Below are 24,549 nucleotides of genomic sequence, written 5' to 3'. Positions count from 1 at the left end.
AGATCATGGGGGAGGATTTCCCCCTTGCTGTTCTGATGATAGTGAGTCAGTTCTCACGAGATCTGGTTATTTAAAAGTGTAAAGCAATTTCCCCTTAGCTCTCTCTTTTTCTCTTCTGCTGCCACGTGAAGACATGTTTGCTTCTCCTTCATCTTCTGCCATGATTGTAAGTTTGTTGAAGCCTCTCAACCATGCTTTCTGTACAGCATGTGGAACTGTGAGTCAGTTAATCCTCTTTGCTTCATAAATTACCCAGTCTCAGGTAGTTCTTTATAGCAGTGTGAGAACGAATTAATACAGGTAGCTGCTATTGCTTTTATTTCTGGAATTCTTCACAAGACTGTGGTTCGTATTTATACCTTCTTTTCACTACACCTATATCCATTTCATATTCCATTTTCTCTCAGAAAGCATCTTGACTAGCTATAGTTCTTTAACTGAAGAGAAAATTTTAAAAACTTTATGCTCAAGGTAACTGTGCAGTCCTGTCTGCATGAGATAGAGACAGTATTTAATTAATAGTTAGCATAGATTGTGTTGCAAGCATGATTCTCCCTCCTCTCATTGTATTGCATCATGTGCACATCACTTGCTAACTGAGTCAAGATGTTTGCCTGGTGGTATGACCATCCAGTGGCAGGAAAAGCAAGGGAAAAAAATGGCTGGTTGATTGTTTCAACTTTTTGTTCAAGGGCAGCAACACATGCATTGTTGGAGGTATTGATTTCTTGTCTTATAAGATTTCTAAACCAGTACTGTATAAAGTTACAAGAATAGGAAGCAAAAAAGTAGCTCTCTCTCTTTCACCCTTTGGTTCCCAGATCCGTGCCTTCCGGCTATGGGGAAATGTCACTATATATCATTTGCTGGTTAAGAACCTGTTCTGCATTCTGTAGGGAAACACCAAAACTCCTTAATGCATTTTTCCCATCTGGTTCATTATTTTGTCTTAAATAAGGATTTTATTTTTATAAGGTAAGGGGCTATTTGGTAATAGAATACATGAATTTTTAAAAAGTTTAAAAAATGAATTCCATGAGCACTAAAAAATGTCCTTACTTCTTCTGTGGCAAAACAAATTCATTGGTCAGAAACTATATTTTGTTTTGCTCATATGGTTTTAATAACAGAAAATCAGAAAATATATTTATGAATAACGTCTCTGCAGAAATAAGTTAGGGGCTCTGCATGGTGGCTCATTCCTGTAATCCCAACATTTTGGGAGACCAAGGAGGGAGGATTGCTTGAGCTCAGGAGTTGGAGACAATCATGGGCCACATAGCAAGACCTCATATCTAAAAAATATATAAATAAATAAATAAATAAAAGACAAAATAAATGTTAGGAAGAAAGGAAAAATTCATATCTAGAATAAGAGTCAATTATAATGAGGACAAGACACTGCCCTTTCAAAATTGAAGTCTCCAACATAACTGACCTTCTCTAAAGTGGAAGATTATTCCCTCCAAATTATGGTGCTATAGCAAATGTTCAATGTACATCCCACACTTGGCAGGTTGGGTACTCAAGAATACCAACATCAGCCAGGCACAGTGGCTCACGCCTGTAATCCCAGCACTTTGGGAGGCCAACGCGGGCAGATCATGAGATTAAGAGATAGAGACCATCCTGGCCAACATGGTGAAACCCCGTCTCTACTAAAAATACAAAAATTAGCTGGGTGTGGTGGCGGGCGCCTGTAGTCCCAGCTACTCGGGAGGCTGAGGCAGGAGAATCACTTGAACCCAGGAGGTGGAGGTTGCAGTGAGCCAAGATCACATCACTGTACTCCAGCCTGGTGACAGAGCAAGACTCTGTCTCAAAAAAAAAAAAAAAAAAAAAAAAAATACCAACATCAAGAACACCCTCGAGGAGGGTTGTCTCATGCTCATAAGCCTATCTGTAGACTATCAGTGTGGAACATTGTTCATGATTGATTACATAAAATAAGAGCTGGGATGAGTGCAAAAAGAGACTGCCTGACAGAAACAAAAGTGAATCTTTTAGCTGATTACTGAGAGATTCCTCTGTAGACAGAACCATCTGCTGATCATTTACATGGGGCACAGATATTTCAAATGTGAGACCAATTTACATAATTTTCCCTCAAACCTTACTATTAATCTCCCAAACTTGTCCTTTCAAATCCCTGATCATCTGGCCAAAAACTGTAGCTCATAAATTTAAATAGAGCCACACCATGCTTATCATTCCTTCTAATCAAAGAGAAAAAATATCTATACTCCTCAAAGTTTTGCTTACTGAGAGGATTTCTTTACTGAACTGTCATCCAAGGTCAATTGTAAATTATATTTCTAGAGTATTCTACATTCTACTCCTGATTGGTGCCAGAACATCTTCCAGAGGTATTCACAGTTAGATTTCAAGTTTATCATCCTCAGTCATGAGGCACATAGAACTCCCTGAAGCTCCAAGAATTGGTTGAGGAAGAGGTAGCAATGCAGCAGGAGCAAGCACATAGAGAAAGTGATCACCTATTCATTTCCCTTTCTCATACCTTCAACATCTTCTTGAGTTTATTCTCATCTATACCACTTCCTGGCTTGCCAAAAATTATGTGTTTTGTGGATAAAATAACACAAACCATGATGGGAAGCTCAGGTCATATGATTACTTGGCATCTCATGAATATCCATAGAATATCTAACAGAGGCAAGAGCTATTTTTCAAACTATTTTTAAAGGATATAGCTTTACTTAAAACCTAGAAGCTGGTAGTATTCTTTTCTTCAGGCTTGTCACAGGCTCCTTTCAGTATCCCAGTGGGTCACAAACATGTCCAATATCGCTAAATCTGTTTGCTCATATAGACTAAGTGGAAGAACTGCTTATCCTCCAGCCCGAGGAAGCTAGAAGGTCTTCTTTTGTGTTTTGTCCCAGTTAAAAACTGGTAGCCTAATTATCCAATAGATAGGTTGAGAGTACAGATACACCAAATGAGACTACAGATATACCAAATACCTACTGCTTCCAAAATTCAAATTCGAATTTTTTTAAGGCTGGATATAGCTAAAAACAGTGTGATTTTTACATTGAAAACAAGATCCCAATATACTTCAAACTATTGGGTCTTCGGAAAAATTGATATCCTTTTGAGATTCTAAATTTCCTTAGAATTACATCTTACCCTCCTGCATGCATGTCTCTTATCAAAGCATCTAGGTACCTGTTATGTCTTCCTCCCTATATTCTATTCACACACTCCATCAGTGAAAAGGACTGGTGTGACGTTTTGGGTGATGTTGAAATTATAAGATTCTCTGCAGATATAATTACGGTCCAGAGGTAGAGAAATAACATATTTCTAAAGTTAGACAGTGAAGGTATAGTATTTGCCTGACCAGATGAAATAAATTCCTTCTAGTGTTCTCAACTTATCAAAATAGAAAGTTGGCAAAAAACAATAACTGCATATAAAGTGTCATGGTGACATATGGTACTTATTTGTTTTATTAAAGAATCATATACCCCATAAGATATTAAAAACATCAGTTTAAACCATTTTGTCTCCTATATAGGCAATCCGGTCACTTAAATTGGGAAGAGTAGATGAAAATTCCTATATCTTTTAAGTCAGTCCTCAATTTTGTTACTTTGTGCTCATTAGCTCTTCCTTACAAGGAAAAAAAATAGCTTTTTCAGTACCCAGAAGATTAGCAGTAACTCCGTGCCTATTTTCCAATGATCTAAAAACAATCTGATTATGTCCCTTTCCCACTGCACAATTACTTTGGTGAATGGTCATAGGTTTTTCGAGCAAGGCTAAAAAGAAATCTTATTTTATATACTTAGGCTGTTTCAAACATCTTCTTCCAACAGATCTGGCTTTGCATTCCTACAAGCTGTGCTGTATCTCTAAACTTATTTGGGTTTAGCAATTGAGTGGGTAATAAAATTGGCCATTTTGCAGCTCAATTTAGGCCTCAGTTTAGTAGACTATTTTGTCTTTTTAAAAATTTTTTTGAGTGAGAGAAGTATTAATAGCAATTAGGAAGGACTTAGGAACCTGGCTATCTATTTTGGTACCAAAGCCTTTATGACATATTGGAGGTCGACAAAGATCTAGATGGACCAAAATATTCTGCTTACCATTCTTTCTTTGTTGTCCATCATTATAACCATGCCATTTTATCTGGCAGTGGAATACTGATATTTAGCCTCTTCAAACATGAAATAAAAAGCCCACTTCAATGGCAACCTCTCCTACTTTTATTTCAGGCTAAAGGGAACAACTGTCACACTGCTTTTCAAAGATTCTAGTGCTATCCCAAGTGCCATAGAAAATGTATTCTTTGGGTTGTTCTGAGGACTGTATTTGAGGGTAGATGGGGTGTACGTACTAAATGCTCTTCAATATTCCTGTCGCTCAAAGTCATTGCATTCCTTCCTCTGCATTTTTCTACAAGGATATTTTTGCTATGTAAACTTCATTGAGCACAAACCTCATCTGAGTAGTAGAGGCTGGGCGCGGTGGCTCACGCCTATAATCCCAGCACTTTGGGAGGCCGAGGCGGGTGGATCACGAGGTCAGGAGATCAAGACCATCCTGGCTAACATAGTGAAACCCCGTCTCTACTAAAAACATACAAAAAAAAAAAAAAGAAGTATCAGTCAACTAATAAAGCCAATAGAACCACTGCTGCTCTTTCTGGCACACGAAAGTCCAGAATTTTTTAGTTCCCTATACAAATAAGTTTGTCAATAATTGTTTCTCCCTCTTCTGCCTCAAAACCCATTCAAACTCATATTTAACAGGTTTTTGCACAATCCTTCCTAATCAATTCTCTAACTTTTGCAAGGTTGTGAATTCAATTAGCCAATCATTATAATACAGCAATACTAAAAACTAAATTCTGCATCTTATTTTCGGTGATGTCAGTGTTGCCCTTTGGGGACATATTTCTTTCTTCTTCTTTCCTTTTTTTTTTTTTTTTTTTTTTTTTGTTCAATCATGGGATATTATCTGGTGGCAGTTACTCTAGCCAAACATTTAAAACCTTAATTATGTTATTTTTTTCCCCATAAGATCACTATGAAGTCAGAAATAGCCAACTGATCTCATAAGTTCATATGCGTTCTGACTTTCAAAATGAACAGCTATCATATCCATTCAGTCTGCAAAAGCCTTGGCTTTATGAGAAAATTCATTTGAATTGACAAGAGGCATAATTTAAGCAGATCTCTGTCCCCCATGGACTATCAGTATCTCGTTCTCTAATGCTAACCAGATCCTCACTGTTCCAAGCTCCATCTAGGTCAGAAAATCAATTCTAGGTTCCATATAATTGACGTTATATTACTTGAAGGCACTTCTATTTTGGCCAGCATTCTTAATTGCAGACAACAGTATCCTTTCTATAATTTGTTTAAACTAGCAAGATGTTATTAAGAGCTAAAAAAAAAAAAAAAACTGTCTTGGAAGCATTGGTAAATCAGCTTGGTTTTTACACAAGAATATTGAAAAAGCCCCACTAGTCCTGTAATGTGTTGTTTGGCATCTACACTACTAAGCCCTGGATGGTAGAAATGCTAACAAAACTTCCCAAAATATAATCTTCCCAGTCGTGATGGTTAATTTATATGTCAACTTGGCTAGGCTGTGGTGCCCAGCTGTTTCATCAAACACTAGTTTAAATGCTGCCCTGAAGGTATTTTTTACAACATAGTTAACATATATAATCAGTTGACTTTAAGTAAAGCAGATTATCCTTCATAATGTGGGAGATTATGCTCCTTACCCTCATAAGGCCTCATTCAATCAACTGAGGGCCTTATAAGCAAAGAGAAGTTTCTCAAAAAAAGAGAAAAATTCTGCCTCAAGTCTGCAATATAAAAATTCTGCTTGAGTTTTCCAACCTGCTAACATGCTTTATAGATTTTGGAGTCAATACTACAACTCTTACCTGAATTTCCAGCCTGCAACCCTTCCTTACAGAGTTCACACTTGCCAGCTGTCATAATTGTGTGAGCCAATTATTTAATAGTATTAAATGTGTACAGACGCATTTATATGTATGTATGTATATACACATATCTATGCATATATTTATACAGCTATCCTTTGGTATCTGCAGGAAGAATACCAACATTTGTGCATACTCAAGTCCTGCAAGTCCTGCGGTGTGCCCTGTGGAACTCAAGGACACGAAAAGTCAGCACTCCATGTATGGAGGTTTTGTATCCCACTAATGCCGTATTTTCCATTTGCTTTGAGTTGTGGATGTGGAACCTGCTGATAAAGATGGCTGACTGCATTTATTGAAAAAAAATCCACATATAAGCAGACGTGTGAGTTTCAAACCCATGTTGTCAAAGGTCAGTCAACTGTACATATATACACCATATTGTTTTGTTTCTCTGGAAAACTAGTACACTAGGTGTAGCTGCCATCTCACATTGTTTATCTTTGGCTTCCAAGTCTTACGTGGGTTTGTCTGCTGAAAATATCCTGGAGTACGTGCAGAAATCTAGCTGCAAAGGAATCCAGAAAACGTGCTCATTAGTTGTCTAGCCCCTGTGGAAGAGAAAAGCATGTAGAAGGGTACTGGAAATAGTACTTAGTGAGTCAATCTGAAGAATCTGCCACAAAGATTTGCTTATTAGCTTTCCCTAGTCATCAGCCCTGAATCAACAGTTGTAACCTCATACCAGCCATCAAATCTGGCCATATGTTTTTTTAACAAATAAATAAATGATAAGATATATTTGCCCCTGATTTACCAGCTACAAAGGACTTAAACTATATACTTAGTTTTTGTTTGTTTCCTTGATGTTATTAAATATATCTGCAAGAAAAAGAAAATGAGTATAAAAATTAGAACTCCATTTTGAGGACACAGACGCTATGTGGCCGAACAATTTAACAAAAGTAATTTAGCAATTTAACTCGAGAAAGTAACAGAGTCTGGTCTAGAATGCAGGCTTTGCAAGTTCTAGATTAGTGCCCTTTGCAGGCTACCATGCACAAGTAAACATTATAATCTACAAGGAAATATTTACCTAACTAAAGTTGGACGTGTCCATGTGTAAATAAACCAAGGCGATAGGAAGAAATGTGGATTTGAAACAGAGGAAATTGCAAATAGACAAAAGCTCTGGGGCCAAATCTCAAACTTCATTGTTTTACAGAGGGATGAAATCCATGGGGCATATTCTTTTCCTTGAATGTTTAATTTGTTATCCTTTTATATGTAGAAATTAGAAAACAGTCCAAAATTCTAACAGCAGTCTGCGTTCTTTCACTGAATTCAAATAGTCCACTTTTATTGAACATTTTACTAAGCTCAGTTAAATCAGAGAGATTATCCCAAAGCATTCAGCTCATTGTAAAAAACACCAGAGAGACCTTTAAAAGGATTGTAAAGACTCTCAATCAAACTAGTTCTCACAGAAAATGTGTAAAAGGACATGGGACACAGTTAAAAAGCTGAAAGCAGGATCCATTTTCACAGCTACCATTTAAATCCAGGCCTTTGTTACCTCCATCCAGAATTCGTTAACAGCCCTCTAATTGTCTCTCTTTTCTAGTCGTTCCTCTTCAATTCTACCTGAAGACACTGTTTCCAGATTAGTCTTGAATAAATCATCATGCCATCCTACTCCTTAGGCAAAGTAATGAAGAACTAAAAGCCAAGAAATCTTGGCTTGAGTTCGGGTCCTGCCACCTAAAAATCTGATCTTGGACAAAATATATCTTTTCTGAGTATATTTTTCTGAGTTTCTCATAATATCTATCTCTCTCTCTCTCTCTCTCTACCCACCCCCCAACCCCAAACCCCCAGCCCCTGCTGACAACAATCACTTCCATAATACATGGTTCTTATGACAATCACATGTAGTGAATAATTTGAGAAAATATTAAACACTTTGAATTACAAAACAGAAAATAGTAAAATACTTGGGGGCTATCAACTCAACAGTCTAAACTTAAAATCAGTAGTCAGCCTGTCTAATTGTAATTGTGACCATATATAGATTCTGATATATAGTTTTCTTTTTTTAATATACAACCCATGAAAATAAAATTAATTTTGTGAACTTTTACATAAAATGTTATTAGTTAGTTCAAGGTCGCTTTCCTTAGACTGTTTATCCATGACACTCACCATGCTTTAACAGTTTTATCTGTAGAACACTTTAGCCATTATTTCAGTATTCTTATTTTTCTTGTTTTTTTCTTCTCCTCCCAAATATACACATGTGCCTATGCACACACACATATACACTCACGTTCAAAGCCACTGTGCAAACCATAGAACATTTTATTGAATACATAATGAAGCAATCAAATAATTTCAAGGGCAATGGTAAGAACTACTTCCAAATATTTTATTTAAAAGAGAATTTGTGGCTGTTATATAACTTAATGATATTTAAACAATCCTGAGAATTTGGAAGGTAAAAATGATTGCACTCTCTTAACATGCTACAAATCAGAGTAGTATTCTCCAATGAAATAAAGATGCTTCTAATGCCATGTTACCAATGGGTTTCCTCTCTTTTTACTCTTTCTTGAAGAACTCAAGCCACACTGATATATCTACAATCAGAAAGCTCTTGAAATGCACATGTTAGATGGTTGGCTATTGTGTGAATCAAGGACATCTACACACTTACTTATTCTCCACCCCACTAAACATAGGACAAATCTGTTAAGTAAAATATGAAGCCAAAATTAGCATCTCCTGGCCAGGCATGGTGGCTCACGCCTGTAATTCCAGCACTTTGGGAGGCCGAGGAAGGTGGATCACTCGAGGTCAGGAGTTCAAGATCAGCCTGGCCAACATGGTGAAACCCTATCTCTACTAAAAAATACAACAATTAGTCAGCTGCAGCGGCACACGCCTGTAGTCCCAGCTACTCGGGAGGCTGAGGCAGGGGAATCACTTTAACTCAGGAGGCAGAGGTTGCAGTGAGCCAAGACTGCACCACTGCACTCCAGCCTGGGCAACAGGGCAAGAAACTGTCTCAAAAAAATAAAAAGTAGTATCCCTAGAGTTTTATCTCAAAATGATTTAGAATAGTTAAGATAGTTTCATGTTAATTGATTTAAAACTTTTCGTGCTTTCTCAAATAAGATTGTATTTTAGAAGGTAAACTAATGTTATGAAATATGCAATGCATAAAAAGTCTAAACAAGTGTGTGCATGAATTTATGTATATTCAGTTATAGCTTATGATGTTAATATAATAAACACCTGAGCTATCAAAACACAGGTTAAAATACAGAACTTTATAGTTCCTCAGAAGCTGTCTGCATGTATGCCATTGTTCTCCTCCTGAAGACATAATCATGATCCAATATTTTGTATTAAACATACCTTTGCTGGAACTTATAATTATACAACTTAATTATGCATCTCGTAAAAAGATATTGCTTGTGCCAGTGGCTTTTAAAATTTGTATAAGTAGACTCATACTGTACTGAACTCATGCTGTATTATCCTGTGACTTACCTTTGAAAAAACTGAAATATATAATAAATCTGATAAACAGATTTATTCATATAGCTGAATATAGTTCTCATACAGTTCTCATGGCTGTATTGTACTTCCTTATATAAATATACTGCAATAACCTAATTTTCTATTGATACATATTAGAGGCATTTCAATTTTAACCTTTATGAAATTACTTCCAAGCATAGAATTACTGGGTCACAGAGTGTGTGCGCTTTCAGTTTTATAAGGAACCGCGGATTGTGTAGATTGCGCCTTTGTATCATATCCTTGAAACCTTGTAAATTCATTTCAGTTCAAGTTACCTGAGGTCTGACTGAAGCCCTTAGGCTAGAAAAAGACTTTGACACTTGCTAACTCTGTGCTTACCTGTTTCATCTTATTTGAGCCTATTGAATTCCTTTTATTTGGACCATGTACTTTTTAAAGTATGTTCGATTGTCTAGGATGTTACATGTGTCACTTTGAATTTTGGTTTTATTTACTTTTTTGCTTAATTTTTCCTAATAACGATGTTGAAAATAAATATGCAGTTATATTCTAGTCATCTTCCCTTGATGTACTTTGATCTTCTACATTTATTTTTCTCTTACAAATTGTCTTGCTTTTTTCTACTTTTAGTTTTATTATTTACAAAATTAGCCCTTTTAAAAAAAAATTCCATCTCTATCTCTCACTTTCTTTGTGATTATTTTAAGTGGCTTACGTTAAAGTGCTTTAGGAAAGTTGTAGATTTGCTATAAATCTGTCTTCATAGCAAGGAACAACGGTCATAGATTATGTCATAATAATTGGTGGTGGCAGGAAAACAGTCATTAAAATCAATACAGTGTGTATCAGTCAGGGCTGGGCACCATGGCTCATGCCTGTAATCCCAGCACTTTGAGAGGCTGAGGTGGGAAGATCACTTAAGGCCAAGAGTTTGAGACCAGCTTTTGCAACCGTAGCGATACGTCATTCTACCATAAAATAAAAAATAAATTAATAAGCTGGACATAGTAGTGCATGCCTGTAGTCCTAGCTACTCAGGAAGGTGATGCAGGAAAATTCCTTGAGCCCAGGAGTTTGAGGGTGCAATTAGTTGTAACTACACCACTGCACACCCACTAGGGCAATAGAGACAGACCTCATCTTTTTTTTTTTTTTTTTTTTTTTTTTGAGACGGAGTCTCGCTCTGTCGCCCAGGCTGGAGTTCAGTGGCGCCATCTCGGCTCACTGCAAGCTCCGCCTCCCGGGTTCGCGCCATTCTCCTGCCTCAGCCTCCTGAGTAGCTGGGACTACAGGCGCCTACCACCTTGCCCGGCTAATTTTTTTGTATTTTTAGTAGAGACGGGGTTTCACCGTGTTAGCCAGGATGGTCTCGATCTCCTGACCTCGTGATCTGCCCACCTCGGCCTCCAAAAGTGCTGGGATTACAGGCGTGAGCCACCATGCCCGGCCAACAGAACCCATCTCTTAAAGCGAAAGAAAAGAAATAAATAAAATGAACTATTAACTACAACATGGCACTTGAATAATGAGGGATTATCTACCAAGGGGAAAAGAGAACTGTAAAGAATAGAGGAATAGTAGATATAAGAATCAGCCACTATTTCTAGGGCTGTGTTAGAGCATCCAAAGAGGAGTCCCCATCCCCATGACTGAGCTCCAAAACTTGCTGGAAAGAGCATGGTTTGGCACCTAAATGGCCAAGAAGTCACCGTAGTATCACACTGGAAAGACTTGCTGGAAATCACCCTCTGAAGCCTACCAAATCTTCCTTCTGTGGTGCCAGGAAGAGTTGTTCTTACGGAATTGTCTTGCTGGAGGCATTCTGCTGCAAAACCACTCAAAAAAGCTGCAGGGAAAAGCTGTTTGCCATTGGGTGCTGCGGTCCACTGTGTACTGACTTCTACCAACAACCACCTGGGTTTAGAAGAGGGCCCTGAGCGCTCAAGAATGGAACATTGTCCAGCCAACAGCAAGACAGTAGCCTTGTGGAACCCAGAAAAAAATAGCCAGGCTAAGCTGGACTCAAACTACTGAGATAATATATTTATTGTCTCTTGGAGACAGTTTAAGCTGTTGTTTGTTGTAATTTATTACACAACAGTAAGTTTTATGCAAAAGAAGTATACTGACCATCTATAGTAACATTATTCCTGAGACCTTCGCTAGTTTCGGCCGTAGCTGGCGGATAAAGATCCATGTTTTGCCAAAGCAGAGGGATGCTACTACAGTAACAAAATTGAAGATATGAGGACTTCAAACACACAATGAATTTTCCTCACCAGGCATTTGCTTAATTATGAATTTGGTTAAAAACAAAACAAAAAAAACAGTAGAATAAAATCCTAAATGACAATCCTCTAAAATACTGATCTTAATTTTTGGCAGTCTTTTGATATTAAGAAACAAGAAAACCACTAGAGAGGAAACTACTAATCACCCTATGCGTAGAGAGTTATAATCTAGAAACTGAAAAATAGATATGGATTGACTATGGACATAGCTTAGCTTAATCCCTGATTAGGTTAAGATGGTCAGCCCCCATTGTATCTACTTCACAAATGAAAATACAGACCCACTCCCTGTTACAATGTAATAGACATGAAGAACTTAAAAATCCATATTTTTATGTGCAATGTCTGGAATATAATTTTTAAAATTCAACTTTAAAAATTTATCTCAAGGTTAGGCACAGTGGCTCATGCCTGTAATCCCAGAACTTTGGGAGGCTGAGGCAGGTGGATCACTTGAGGTCAGGAGTTTGAGAAGCCTGACCAACATGGTGAAACTCTGTCTCCACTAAAAATACAAAAATTAGCCGGGCACTGTTGTGCACACTTGTTATCCCAGCTACTTGGGAGGCTAAGGTGGAAGGATCATTTGAACCTGGGGATGTAGAGGTTGCAGTGAGCCAAGATCACATCACTGCACTTGAGCCTGGGTGACAGAGTGAGACCCTGTCTCAAAAAATAAAAATATAAATAAATAAATTTAAATTTAATTTAATTCATCTCCTAAGAAAGTACAGTGTAACAAAAAATAGAACAGATCTGTAGATGATCTAGATTTCCCAGAAAGGGATACAACTATGACTAGTATGTTTAAGAAAATACAGAAAACTGGCTAAAACCGTAAAATTTCAGGGGTTTTATAAGAAAATTTGACTCTGCAAAATATAATAAGATAGCAATTATAAAACTGGAACTATTAATATGTGAAATTAGATGAATGCATGATAATAACAGTAAATTTAGATATAAGAAAAAAGAATTAGTGAACTGGGAGACAGATCAAAATGAATTATTTATACAGATACATGCAGAGAGACAAAAGAAAAACACAGGAAAGACTGTAAGAGACTAGTGGAATATATATGAACTAAACTACTTATAATTCGAATTCTAAGAGATGTAACAAAGAATTGGGCAGAATAAATATTTGAATAGATAATGAATTTTAAAAATACCAACAGAGGATATTCAATCATAGAACTGAGAATCTCTACAAACACCAAGAAAGATAAATAGTAATAAAATTAAATAATATACTGAAGTAGCATCATATTCAAAATTCTGAAAACCAAAGAAAAGCAGTGTAAAAAGCAACCAGAGGAAAAATACATATTACCTGCAAAAGAGAAACAATATTATTGACAGCTGACATCTCTCTAAAAATATAGGACCCAAAATAAAGTGCTGGAAGCAAATAAATGTCCCCTCATAATCCTATAAATGACAATGTCTCTGTAATACAAAGACAATTTTTTTTTTTTACTAGCAGACCTGCATTTTTAAAATGCTAAGGGGAATTATTTGGTCAGAAGGAAAATGATACCAGAAGAAAAGACAGCAATGCAGATGAAAGTAAGGTTATATAAAAATAAGTATGTTCTATAAATTTTTAAATATATATAACTAATATTCATAAAAATAACACAAAAAGGTGATGGGCATAAATAGAATTGGTAAAACTGATTATTTATATTAGATTGTAATAAGTTAAATGTGTATGCTATAATATTTAGAGTAATATACTACTACAATCCAATAAGGACCAGACAGATAATCCAACAGACAATTTCACAAAACACTTGAATATGAACTTCACAAAAGAGGTAATGCAAGTAGCTAACAAACATTTGAAAACTGCTCAACATCACTAGTCACCTGGGAAATACAAAAAAAGGGGGCACAAAAATTGCACGATCCAATATCACTACAAACACACAAGAATGGCTAAAATGTAAAATACTGACAATACCAACAATCGATGAGAAGGTAAAGGAAAATGTGAATGAAACAACCACCTGCTTTTACAACCACTTTGAAAATCTGTTTGATGGTATTTACTAAAGCTGGATATATTATCACCTTTTGACCCAGGAATTCTGAACCTAGATAAATGCCTAAGAGAAATCATTGCTTTTGTTGATCAAAAGACATGTATCAAATGTCCATATAAGAAAGACAATCAGTGCTACATGACTTCTGTTAAGTTTACTCATGTATATATAGCATTGGGAAACGTCTAGAAAGATAGTCATACAAACTTTAAGATGCTTTTTACTGCGTCAACGTAACAGTGATTTTAATGTGTTAATTACACAGTTTTTACTCTATTATTTAACTATTTGCAGTGAATAAACTTTTATAGTTTGAAAAAACAACAAGTCTAGGTCGCTATTTTGGTAACAGTCAATCTATATCCTTTTTCCCCAGTTTCTGGATTATAACTCTCTTTTATCTTTTATTTTTTCTTTTCTACTACATATTCTCCCTGTATACCATGCCTTCATCTTTCAGCAGCTAAATTAATTACATAGCTACACTGGAAATTATTTAGCTTCCTTTTCCCTCTTTAATAAAAACAATTTAAATTTCTAAAAATTTAAGCCTTTTACTTAAGGAATCAAATCAGATTAAATAAAACTGATTGGCACCTAATCAATTATATTATATTTCCATTTTTAAAGATGCAAAACTCTGAGGTACAGAATATTTTAATTACTGCTGAGTTAGTGACAAAATTTGGTTAAAAGCATTGCATATTCTCTTTCTTAGTGTAAACATAAGTGCTGCAAAGCATAGGATAAAAATAGTTCTCTTATAAATGAGAATGAACTAATGTAGAGCAAAACCTTTGGTCAGAATCCTTGCAAGTATTCCAAACCAAAGTAGAATTTCCTTTCTATAATCCTTTACTGATAGGTTTATATATAAGTTTATTAGGTTTATCAATCTTCCTTAACACACTTACATGCCATAAAACATCTGGTAGGAGTAAAGGCAAAAACAGCTAGACATACCAGGTGTGTCTGTTTGTATTGATATTTATAAGCTGGCACTCATCAACACTCCTGTTTCTTCTTTCTCTGGGAAGAAGTGTGGGTTAACGGGTGTGAGTTGTGGGAAGAATTGCCCTCGTACCTCCTGGATTTATTATTTTTCTCAAATACCAACCAGTAAGATCCCAAATAACTTCAGAAAAATTGTTTCCTGATCTGTCCACTTCTGGTGTCAAAGATTTTACTCATCTTCTTAGTACATTCTATGTATTTTATACGTATAATTTTATACAATTAAAAATAGATTTTTGTCTAGTGAAAAAAAAAAAACAACATCTGGTAGGAAAAAACAGAACACAGTATTTGCCTTAATGTTAGTGTAGTCAGGATATGTATTTCTTATTATATTAGTAACAGACACAATTCTACAATACAATAAGTAAAAATGTTTCCTCTTAAAAGCAAAGAACTCCCTTCTTGGAAATAAATTACCCTTGCTAGCACCATCATGGGGCTCCTGAGAATAGGTAATTCACTTCAAATGAATTAGCCCTCAACTACAGGGTAAGTGTTTCTACTAGCAGATTTTAAGCCACCACTTAACTTTCTGCCTCAGTTTCCTTATTTAGAAGGTGAGGTAACACAAATTTCTTATTTAAAAAGTGAGGCTAATACTAGTCTATTAACAGGAAGTTGTGAATATATTGAAACAGATTTAAATATATTTAAATGGTAAATCCTATACAAATGCTGAATAATAAATGATCCAAAATTAAATTTATCCCTCATGTGTTTTTATTCAACCTAACTCCTCAGCATTGTCTGAAATATACCTATATACCAGATGAAAATGCTCCTAGTATTTCAACACTTCAGCAGCATCATTAGATGAGTATCTCTTGAGTTGAATATGAAATATTCTGGGGTTGTTGGGTTTTTCTCCCTACTGTAAAAGGGCTATAACTGTTGGGGCCTCAGGGTTAGAATGAGCAATTAATGCCTTTTTCAACCATGCAGCACTTATAAAATTGAATGTTTCAGATTCATCTGAGTGCTTTGTTTATTCACTTTTGAGTGAGATATTTTCAACTGGAGTTTTAATATTTACTTGTTTTTTATACTTTATGATACAGATTTGCATGCATACCTTTGACACAGTACTTAAAAAGTAAACACTTTATTGACCTATTTTTGGATGTTTTGTGTTTCCTTAGACACTATTTATATAATTTGATTTTGAATTCTAGCTTGAGGTCAGAGATGCATGAAAGTGAAGCCCTGATTACTGACTAGTATGAATAGCATCAGTAGGAGAAAATGAGCACCTCCCTTCAGCCCTGTTCAGCCCCTCACTTCTAAACTCACATCCTCTCATTTCTTCTTTCCTTGGCTTTCCTTTGGAAGATGTATGGTCATGTCAGATCATATTTAAATGTGTGGAGGTTAATGATGTGTTCCCTCTGTTTCCCTTCTCACTTGGCACTGCTCGCATCTAAATAGATTTTCTTTCCTCCCTAAGACATTGTAAACAAAGCACAGTCCCTCAGAATGCCTTAGAGACTCTCATAGGACCATTACCGAGCTAGAGAAATTACTTCAGCAGAAAAGGATCTTCATAAGTCTTTCCCCAGCTCTTCCTCTCTTTCCCCTTTTCTCTCACTGTCTCACTGTCTATTTCTCTATCTTTATCTCTCTCTCTCCGTCTCTCTCTCTGCCTCTCTCTGTCTCTCTTTGTTTCTCCACCTCTGTCTCTCTCCCTTTCTTTCCTATATTGCAGAATAAGAAACTCAGTTGGACAATGATGGATCTTCCAGTGCAGAAAGAGAATGGAGGAAGAAGAAACTACCAATTACTGGGTACCGGACACATGACATTTAATCAAAAGGCTGAAGTTGATAGCAAGACACTCAATAAAGTGTGGCATATAGACCAAGAACAGGTTAAAAATGAGTTAATCCCAGCTCCACTATATGAAGCTCCCAGCTCCATTATAACTATATGACTTCAGACAAATTTACTTAAAATCTACAAGTGAGCATCAGTTTTCTTATCGGTGTAATGGAGATAATAATCTCTGCCTTGAATAACAAGTTTTCTCTGACATTTTTTCTTCAATATAACCTTTCGGCATTAATAATCCTCAGGCAAGGTGTGTTGTTTCTACCACATATTCCAATCTACTGAAAGGCAATTTTTTTTATTATACTTTAAGTTCTGGGGTACATGTGCAGAATGTGCAGTTTTGTTACATAGGTATACACGTGCCATGGTGGTTTGCTGCACCCATCAACCCGTCACCTACATTAGGTATTCCTCCTGACGTTATCCTTCCCCTAACCCCCCACCCACCAACAGGCCCCAGTGTGTGATGTTCCTCTCCCTATGTCCATGTGCTCTCGTTGTTCAACTCCCACTTATGAGTGAGAACATGCAGTGTTTGGTTTTCCGTTCTTGGAATAGTTTGCTGAGAATGATGGTTTCCAGCTTCATCCATGTTCCTGCAAAGGACGTGAACTCATTGTTTTTTATGGCTGCATAGTATTCCATGGTGTATATGTGCCACATTTTCCTTACCCAGTCTGTAATTGATTGACATTTGGGTTGGTTCCAAGTCTTTGTTATTGTGAATGGTGCTGTAATAAACATACGTGTGCATGTGTCTTTATAGTAGCATGATTTATAATCCTTTGGGTATATACTCAGTAATGGGATTGCTGGGTCAAATGGTATTGCTAGTTCTAGATCCTTGAGGAATCACCACACTGTCTTCCACAATGGTTGAACTAATTTACACTCCCACCAACAGTGTAAAAGCATTCCTATTTCTCCATACCCTCTCTAGCATCTGTTGTTTCCTGACTTTTTAATGATTGCCATTCTAACTGGCATGAGATGGTATCTCATTGTGGTTTTGATTTGCATTTCTCTGATGACCAGTGATGATGAGCTTTTTTTCATATGTTTGTTGGCTGCGTAAATGTCTTCTTTTGAGAAGTGTCTGTTCTTATCCTTTGCCCACTTTTTGATGGGGTTTTTTTTTCTTGTAAATTTGCTTAAGTTCTTTATAGATTCTGGATATTAGCCCTTTGTCAGATGGGTAGATTGCAAAAATTTTCTCTCGTTCTGTAGGTTGCCTGTTCACTCTGATGATAGTTTCTCTTGCTATGCAGAGGCTCTTTAGTTTAATTAGATCCCATTTGTCAATTTTGGCTTTTGTTGCCATTGCTTTTGGTGTTTTAGACATGAAGTCTTTGCCCATGCCTATGTCCTGAATGGTATTGCCCAGGTTTTCTTCTAGGATTTTTATGGTCCTAGGTCTTACATTGAAGTCTTTGATCCATCTTGAGTTGATTTTTGTACAAGGTATAAGGAGGGGGTACAGTTTCAGTTTTCTGCATATGCCTTGCCAGTTTTCCCAACACTACTTATTAAATAGAGAATCTTTTCCCCATTGCTTGTTTGTGTCTGGTTTGTCAAAGATCAGATGGTGGTAGATATGTGGCATAATTTCTGAGGCCTCTGTTCCGTTCCATTGGTCTATATATCTGTTTTGGTACCAGTACCATGCTGTTTTGGTTACTGTACCCTTGTAGTCCAGTTTGAAGTCAGGTAGCGTGATGCCTCCAGCTTTGTTCTTGCCCAAGATTGTCTTGGCTATGCGGGCTCTTTTTTGGTTCCATATGAACTTTAAAGTAGTTTTTTCCAATTCTGTGAAGAAAGGCTGTGGTAGCATGATGGGGATAGCATTGAATCTATAAATTATTTTGGGCAGTATGGCCATTTTCACGATATTGATTCTTCCTATCTATAAGCATGGAATGTTTTTCCATTTGTTTGTTTCCTCTCTTATTTCCTTGAACAGTGGTTTGTAGTTCTCCTTGAAGAGGCCCTTCATATCCCTTGTAAATTGTATTCCTAGGTATTTTATTCTCTTTGTTGCCGTTGTGAATGGGAGTTCACTAATGATTTGGCTGTCTGTTATTGGTGAATAGGAATGCTTGTGATTTTTGCACATTTATTTTGTATCCTGAGGCTTTGCTGAAGTTACTTATCAGCTTAAGCAGATTTTGGACTGAGACAATGGGGTTTCCTAAATATACAATCACATCTTCTGCAAACAGATAATTTGACTTCCTCTCTTCCCATTCGAATACACTTTCTTTCTCTTGCCTGATTGCACTGGCCAGAACGTCCAATACTATTTTGAATAGGAGTGGTGAGAGAGGGCATCCTTGTCTTGTGCCAGTTTTCAAAGGGAATGCTTCCAGTTTTTGCCCATTCAGTATGATATTGGCAGTGGGTTTGTCATAAATAGCTCTTACTATTTTGAGATACATTCCATTGACACCTAGTTTATTGAGAGTTTTTAGCGTGCAGGGGTGTTGAATTTTGTGGAATGCCTTTTCTGCTTCTATTGAGATAATCACGTGGTTTTTGTCATTGGTTCTCTTTATGTGATGGATTGCATTTATTGATTTGCATATGCTGAACCAGGCTTGCATCCCAGGGATGAAGCCGACTTGATCATGGTGGATAAGCTTTTTGATGTGCTGCTGGATTTGCCAGTATTTTATTGAGGATTTTCGCATCAATGTTCATCAGGGATATTGGCCTAAAATTTTCTTTTTTTGTTGTGTCTCTGCCAGGGTTTGGTATCAGGATGATGCTGGCCTCATAAAATGAGTTAGGGAGGATTCCCTCTTTTTCTATTGATTGGAATAGTTTCAGAAGGAATGGTACTAGCTCCTCTTTGCACCTAAGGTAGAATTCAGCTGTGAATCCATCTGGTCCTGAGCTTTTTTTTGGTTGGTAGGCTATTAATTACTGCCTCAATTTCAGAACTTGTTACTGGTTTATTCAGAGATTTGACTTCTTCGTGGTTTAGACTTGGGACGTGTATGTGTCCAGGAATTTATCCATTTCTTCTAGATTTTCTAGTTTATTTGCATAGAAGTGTTTATAGTATTCTCTTGTGGTAGTTTGTGTATCTGGGGCATCAGTGGTGATATCCCTTTTATCATTTTTTATGGCATCTATTTTATTCATCTCTCTTTTCTTCTTTATTAGTCTGGCTAGCAGTCTATCTATTTTGTTGATCTTTTCAAAAAACCAGCTCCTGGATTCATTGATTTTTCGAAGGGTTTTTCATGTCTCTATCTCCTTCATTTCTGCTCTGATCTTAGTTATTTCTTGTCTTCTGCTAGATTTTGAATTTGTTTGCTCTTACTTCTCTAGTTCTTTTAATTTTGATGTTAGGGTGTCAATTTTAGATCTTTCCTGCTTTCTATTGTGGGCATTTAGTGCTATAAATTTTCCTCTACACACTGCTTTAAATGTGTCCCAGAGATTTTGGTAAGTTGTGTCATTGTTCTCATTGGTTTCAAAGAACATCTTTATTTCTGCCTTCATTTCATTATTTACCCAGTAGTCATTCAGGAGCAGGTTGTTGAGTTTCCATGTAGTTTTGCAGTTTTGAGTGACTTTTTTAATCCTGACTTCTAATTTGATTGTACTGTAGTCTGAAAGACAGTTTGTTGTGATTTCTGTTCTTTTACATTTGCTGAGGTGTGCTTTACTTCAAATTTTGTGGTCTATTTTAGAATAAGTGCAATGTGGTGCTAAGAAGAATGTATATTCTGTTGATTTGAGGTGGAGAGTTCTGTCAATGTCTATTAGGTCTGCTTGGTGCAGAGCTGAGTTCAAGTCCTAAATATCCTTGTTAATTTTCTGTCTCGTTGATCTGTCTAATATTGACAGTGGGATGTTAAAGTCTCCCACTATTATTGTGTGGGAGTCTAAGTCTCTTTGTAGGTCTCTAAGAACTTGCTTTAGGAATCTGGGTGCTCCTGTGTTGGGTGCATATATATTTAGGATTGTTAGCTCTTCTTGCTGCATTGATCCCTTTACCATTATGTAATGCCCACCTTTGTCTCTTTTGATCTTTGTTGGCTTAAAGTCTGTTTTATCAGAGATTAGGATTGAAACTCCTGCTTTTGCTTCCCATTTGCTTGGTAAATATTCCTCCATCCTTTATTTTGAGCCTATGTGTGTCTTTTCACATGAGATGGGTCTCCTGAATACAGCACACTGATGGATCTTGACTCTTTATCCAATTTGCCAGTCTGTGTCTTTTAATTGGGGCATTTAGCCCATTTACATTTAAGGTTAATATGTTATGTGTGGATTTGATCCTGTCACTATGATGCTAGCTGGTTGTTTTGCCTGTTAGTTGATGCAGTTTCTTGATAGTGTTGATGTTCTTTAAAATTTGGCATGTTTTTGCAGTGGCTGGTACTGGTTGTTTCTTTCCATGTTGAGTGCTTCCTTCAGGAGCCTCTGTAAGGCAGACTGGTGGTGACAAAAATCTCTCAGCATTTGCTTGTCTGTAAAAGATTTTATTTCTCCTTCACTTATGAAGCTTAGTTTGGCTGGATATGAAATTCTGGGTTGAAAATTCTTTTCTTTAAGAATGTTGAATATTGACCCCCACTCTCTTCTGGTTTGTAGGGTTTCTGCGGAGAGATCTGCTATTAGTCTGATGGGCTTCCCTTTGTGGGTAACCCGACCTTTCTCTTTCGCTGCCCTTAACATTTTTTCCTTCATTTCAACCTTGGTGAATCTGACAATTTTGTGTCTTGGGGTTGCTCTTCTCAAGGAGTATCTTCGTGGTGTCTCTGTATTTCCTGAATTTGAATGTTGGCCTGTCTTGCTAGGTTGTGGAAGTTCTCCTGGATAATATCCTGAAGAGTGTTTTCCAGCTTGGTTCCATTCTCCTCATCACTTTCAGGTACATCAAACCTAGATTTGGTCTTTTCACATAGTCCCATATTTCTTAGAGGCTTTGTTCATTCCTTTTTATTCTTTATTCTCTAATCTTGTCTTTCTTTATTTCATTAAGTTGATCTTCAATCACTGATAGCTTTTCTTCTGCTTGATCAATTCGGCTATTGAAACTTGTATATGCTTCACGAAGTTCTTGTGCTGTGTTTTTCAGCTCCATTCCATTTATGTTCTTCTCTACACTGGTTATTCTAGTTAGCAATTCGTCCTAACGTTTTTTTAAGGTTCTTATCTTTCTTGCATTGAATTAGAACATGCTCCTTTAGCTCGGAGGAGTTTGTTATTATGCACCTTCTGAAGCATACTTCTGTCAATTTGTCAAACTTGTTCTCCATTCAGTTTTGTTCCCTTTCTGGCTGGGAGTTGTGATCCTTTGGAGGAGAAGAGGCTTTCTGGTTCTTGGAATTTTCCGCCTTTTTGCACTGGTTTCTCCCCATTTTTGTGGATTTATCTACCTTTCGTCTTTGATCTTGGTGACCTTTGGATAAGGTCTTCAAGTGGACATGCTATTCCTTTCTGTTTGTTAGTTTTCCTTCTGACAGTCAGGCCCCTCTGCTGCCAGTCTGCTGGAGTTTGCTGGAGGTCTACTCCCAACCCCGTTTGCCTGGGTATCACCAGCAGAGGCTGCAGAACAGCAAAGATTGTTGCCTGATCTTTCCTCTGGAAGCTTCATCCCAGAGGGGCACCTCCCAGATGTCAGCCAGAGCTCTCCTGTATGAGGCGTCTGTCGGCTCCTACGGGGAGGTGTCTCCAAGTCAGGATACGCAAGGGTCAGGTATCCACTTGAGGAGGCAGTCCGACCCTTAGCAGAGCTTGAATGCTGTGCCAGGAGGTCTGCTGTGCTCTTCAGAGATGTTTAAGGCTGCTGAAGCTGCGTCCACAGCCACCCCTTTCCCCAGGTGCTCTGTCCCAGGGAGATGGGGGTTTTATCTATAAGTCCCTGACTGGTGCTGCTGCCTTTTTTCTTTCTCTTGCCCAGAGAAGAGAAATCTGGCATTCTGGCCATAGCAGCCTTGCTAAGCTGCAGTGGACTCTGCCCAGTTCAAACTTCCCAGCGGCTTTGTTTACACTGCGCTTGTAAAACCACCTACTTGAGCCTCAGCAATGGTGCATGCCCCCCCGCCCGCCAAGCTCCAGTGTCCCAGGTCAATCTCAGACTGCCACTGTGCTGGGAGTGAGAATTTCAAGCCAGTGGATATTAGTTTGCTGGGCTCCATGGGGATGGGACCCACCGAGCCAGACCACTTGGCTCCCTGGCTTCAGCACCCTTTTCTAGGGGAGTAAATGGTTCTGTCTCGCTGGCCTTCCAGGAGCCACTGGGGTATGGAAAAAAAGGAACTCCTACAGCTAGCTTGGTGTCTGCCCAAATGGCTGCCCAGTTTTGTGCTTGAAACCCAGGGCCCTGGAGGGGTAGGCATCAGAAGGAATCTCCTGGTTTGCAGCTTGCGAAGACCATGGGACAAGTGCAGTATCTGTGCCGGAGTTCCTCAGGCTCAGTCCCTCATGGCTTCCCTTCGATAGGAGAGAAAATTCCCCAACCCCTTGAGCTTCCTGGGTGAGGCAATGCCCCACCCTGCTTTGGCTCACCCTCCATGGACTGCACCCACTGTCCAACCAGTCCCAATGAGATGAACCGGGTATCTCATTTGGAAATGCAGAAATCACCCGCCTTCTGCATCAATCTCGCCGGGAGTTGCAGACCAGAGCTGTTCCTATTCAGCCATCTTGCCAGTAATATTTACCCTTGTGTCTTTAACTATCTTCATTTTTATGTCAATAACTCCAAAATGTATTTACAGCCCAGAATTCTCCTCGACCTATTCCACATGTCCTGAAAGTCTTAACTGCACTTCATATATATAAAATTCTAAAACCAAACTAATGATCTCCCACCTGGCTCTAAAGTAATTCCTTTCCACTATTTTCTTTCTAAGTGAAGGAGAAATCTATCAATTGCCTAATTTAAAAACCTGGGAGTTATCCTTGACATGTCCAATGCTCTTTCTTTTTGATGTCTTTCAAAATTTGTGTAGTTGGCTGTGTCTCTATTCTCACCAACTGAATCCAAGAACCACCCCAGGGTGACAGTAGATGTTTAACTGCATTTTCTGCCATCATTGAGTATCACAGTTGAGTACTCCGTACAACAAGCAGAGTGATCTTTTAAACTATAAATCTGATATTATATTCTGTCTTAAAATTCAATTATAATATGGTTAATGTATATTAAGTATTTACTATGTTCTAGGCCTTGCTCTAAGGACTTTATGTATATTACCTCATTTCATACATGAAATATGTATCATTTTTATCATTATTATTTTCATTTTACAGCTGAGAAGGCTGGAACACAAAGAGACTAAGAAACTTCCTCATGGACACACCACAATTGAGCAGTAGAGGCAGAACATCTAACACTCGCGTTCACATTCTAACAGGCCTCTGCAATGATTTCCAATAGCTTCTGTTTACTCTTTGGGAGAGGCAAACTTTTAAGAGCATATATACATCCAGAGTGTTCTTATTATGCCTCACCTTGTGCTACATTTAGTGGTGTGTGTGAACTGGCTTGTATTGCATTGCAAGAACTCATCATTAAATTTTCAGGAATATTGCGAGCCCCATTGTTAAATATGGTCATCAGTAAAAATTAAATTTTATACATGAAAAATTAAATAAATTATATTTAAAACATAATAATTTCTCAAAACTCATTACTTTCTAATTATTTTATGTTCTTGAGGTTATTTGTTTATTGTTTATGTTTATTGTATTAGTATGGTGGAAATATGATATAATGGTGAATTACTGCACATCTCTTTCCAATTCATGTTTGATGATGCAATATTGGTAGCATGAAATTGCTAATAGTTACAGTACTAACTCCATGAAAATCTGTAAATGCTTAGCTTATCACTTTTGTATTCTAGACTTACCAAAGTGATGGATAAAAACGTTT

General features: G+C 37.4%; 1 long non-coding RNA gene across 2 annotated transcripts; it reads left to right on the top strand.

The window, feature by feature from the left end:
• Positions 1-98: 98 nt before the first annotated feature.
• Positions 99-24,040, top strand: LOC134735882 (uncharacterized). 2 transcript variants are annotated; one of them, XR_010119447.1, is made up of 3 exons: positions 99-166; positions 6,095-6,335; positions 7,548-9,516. It is a non-coding gene; the product is annotated as an uncharacterized lncRNA (long non-coding RNA). The 2 variants fall into 2 exon arrangements; XR_010119448.1 differs by lacking the exon at positions 7,548-9,516 and adding an exon at positions 23,925-24,040 and having other exon boundaries at positions 105-166.
• Positions 24,041-24,549: the final 509 nt, after the last annotated feature.

The sequence above is a fragment of the Symphalangus syndactylus genome, chromosome 2 (assembly GCF_028878055.3).
Source record: "Symphalangus syndactylus isolate Jambi chromosome 2, NHGRI_mSymSyn1-v2.1_pri, whole genome shotgun sequence".
Taxonomy (NCBI): Eukaryota; Metazoa; Chordata; class Mammalia; order Primates; family Hylobatidae; genus Symphalangus; species Symphalangus syndactylus.
This window is presented reverse-complemented; position numbering and strand designations above follow the sequence as displayed.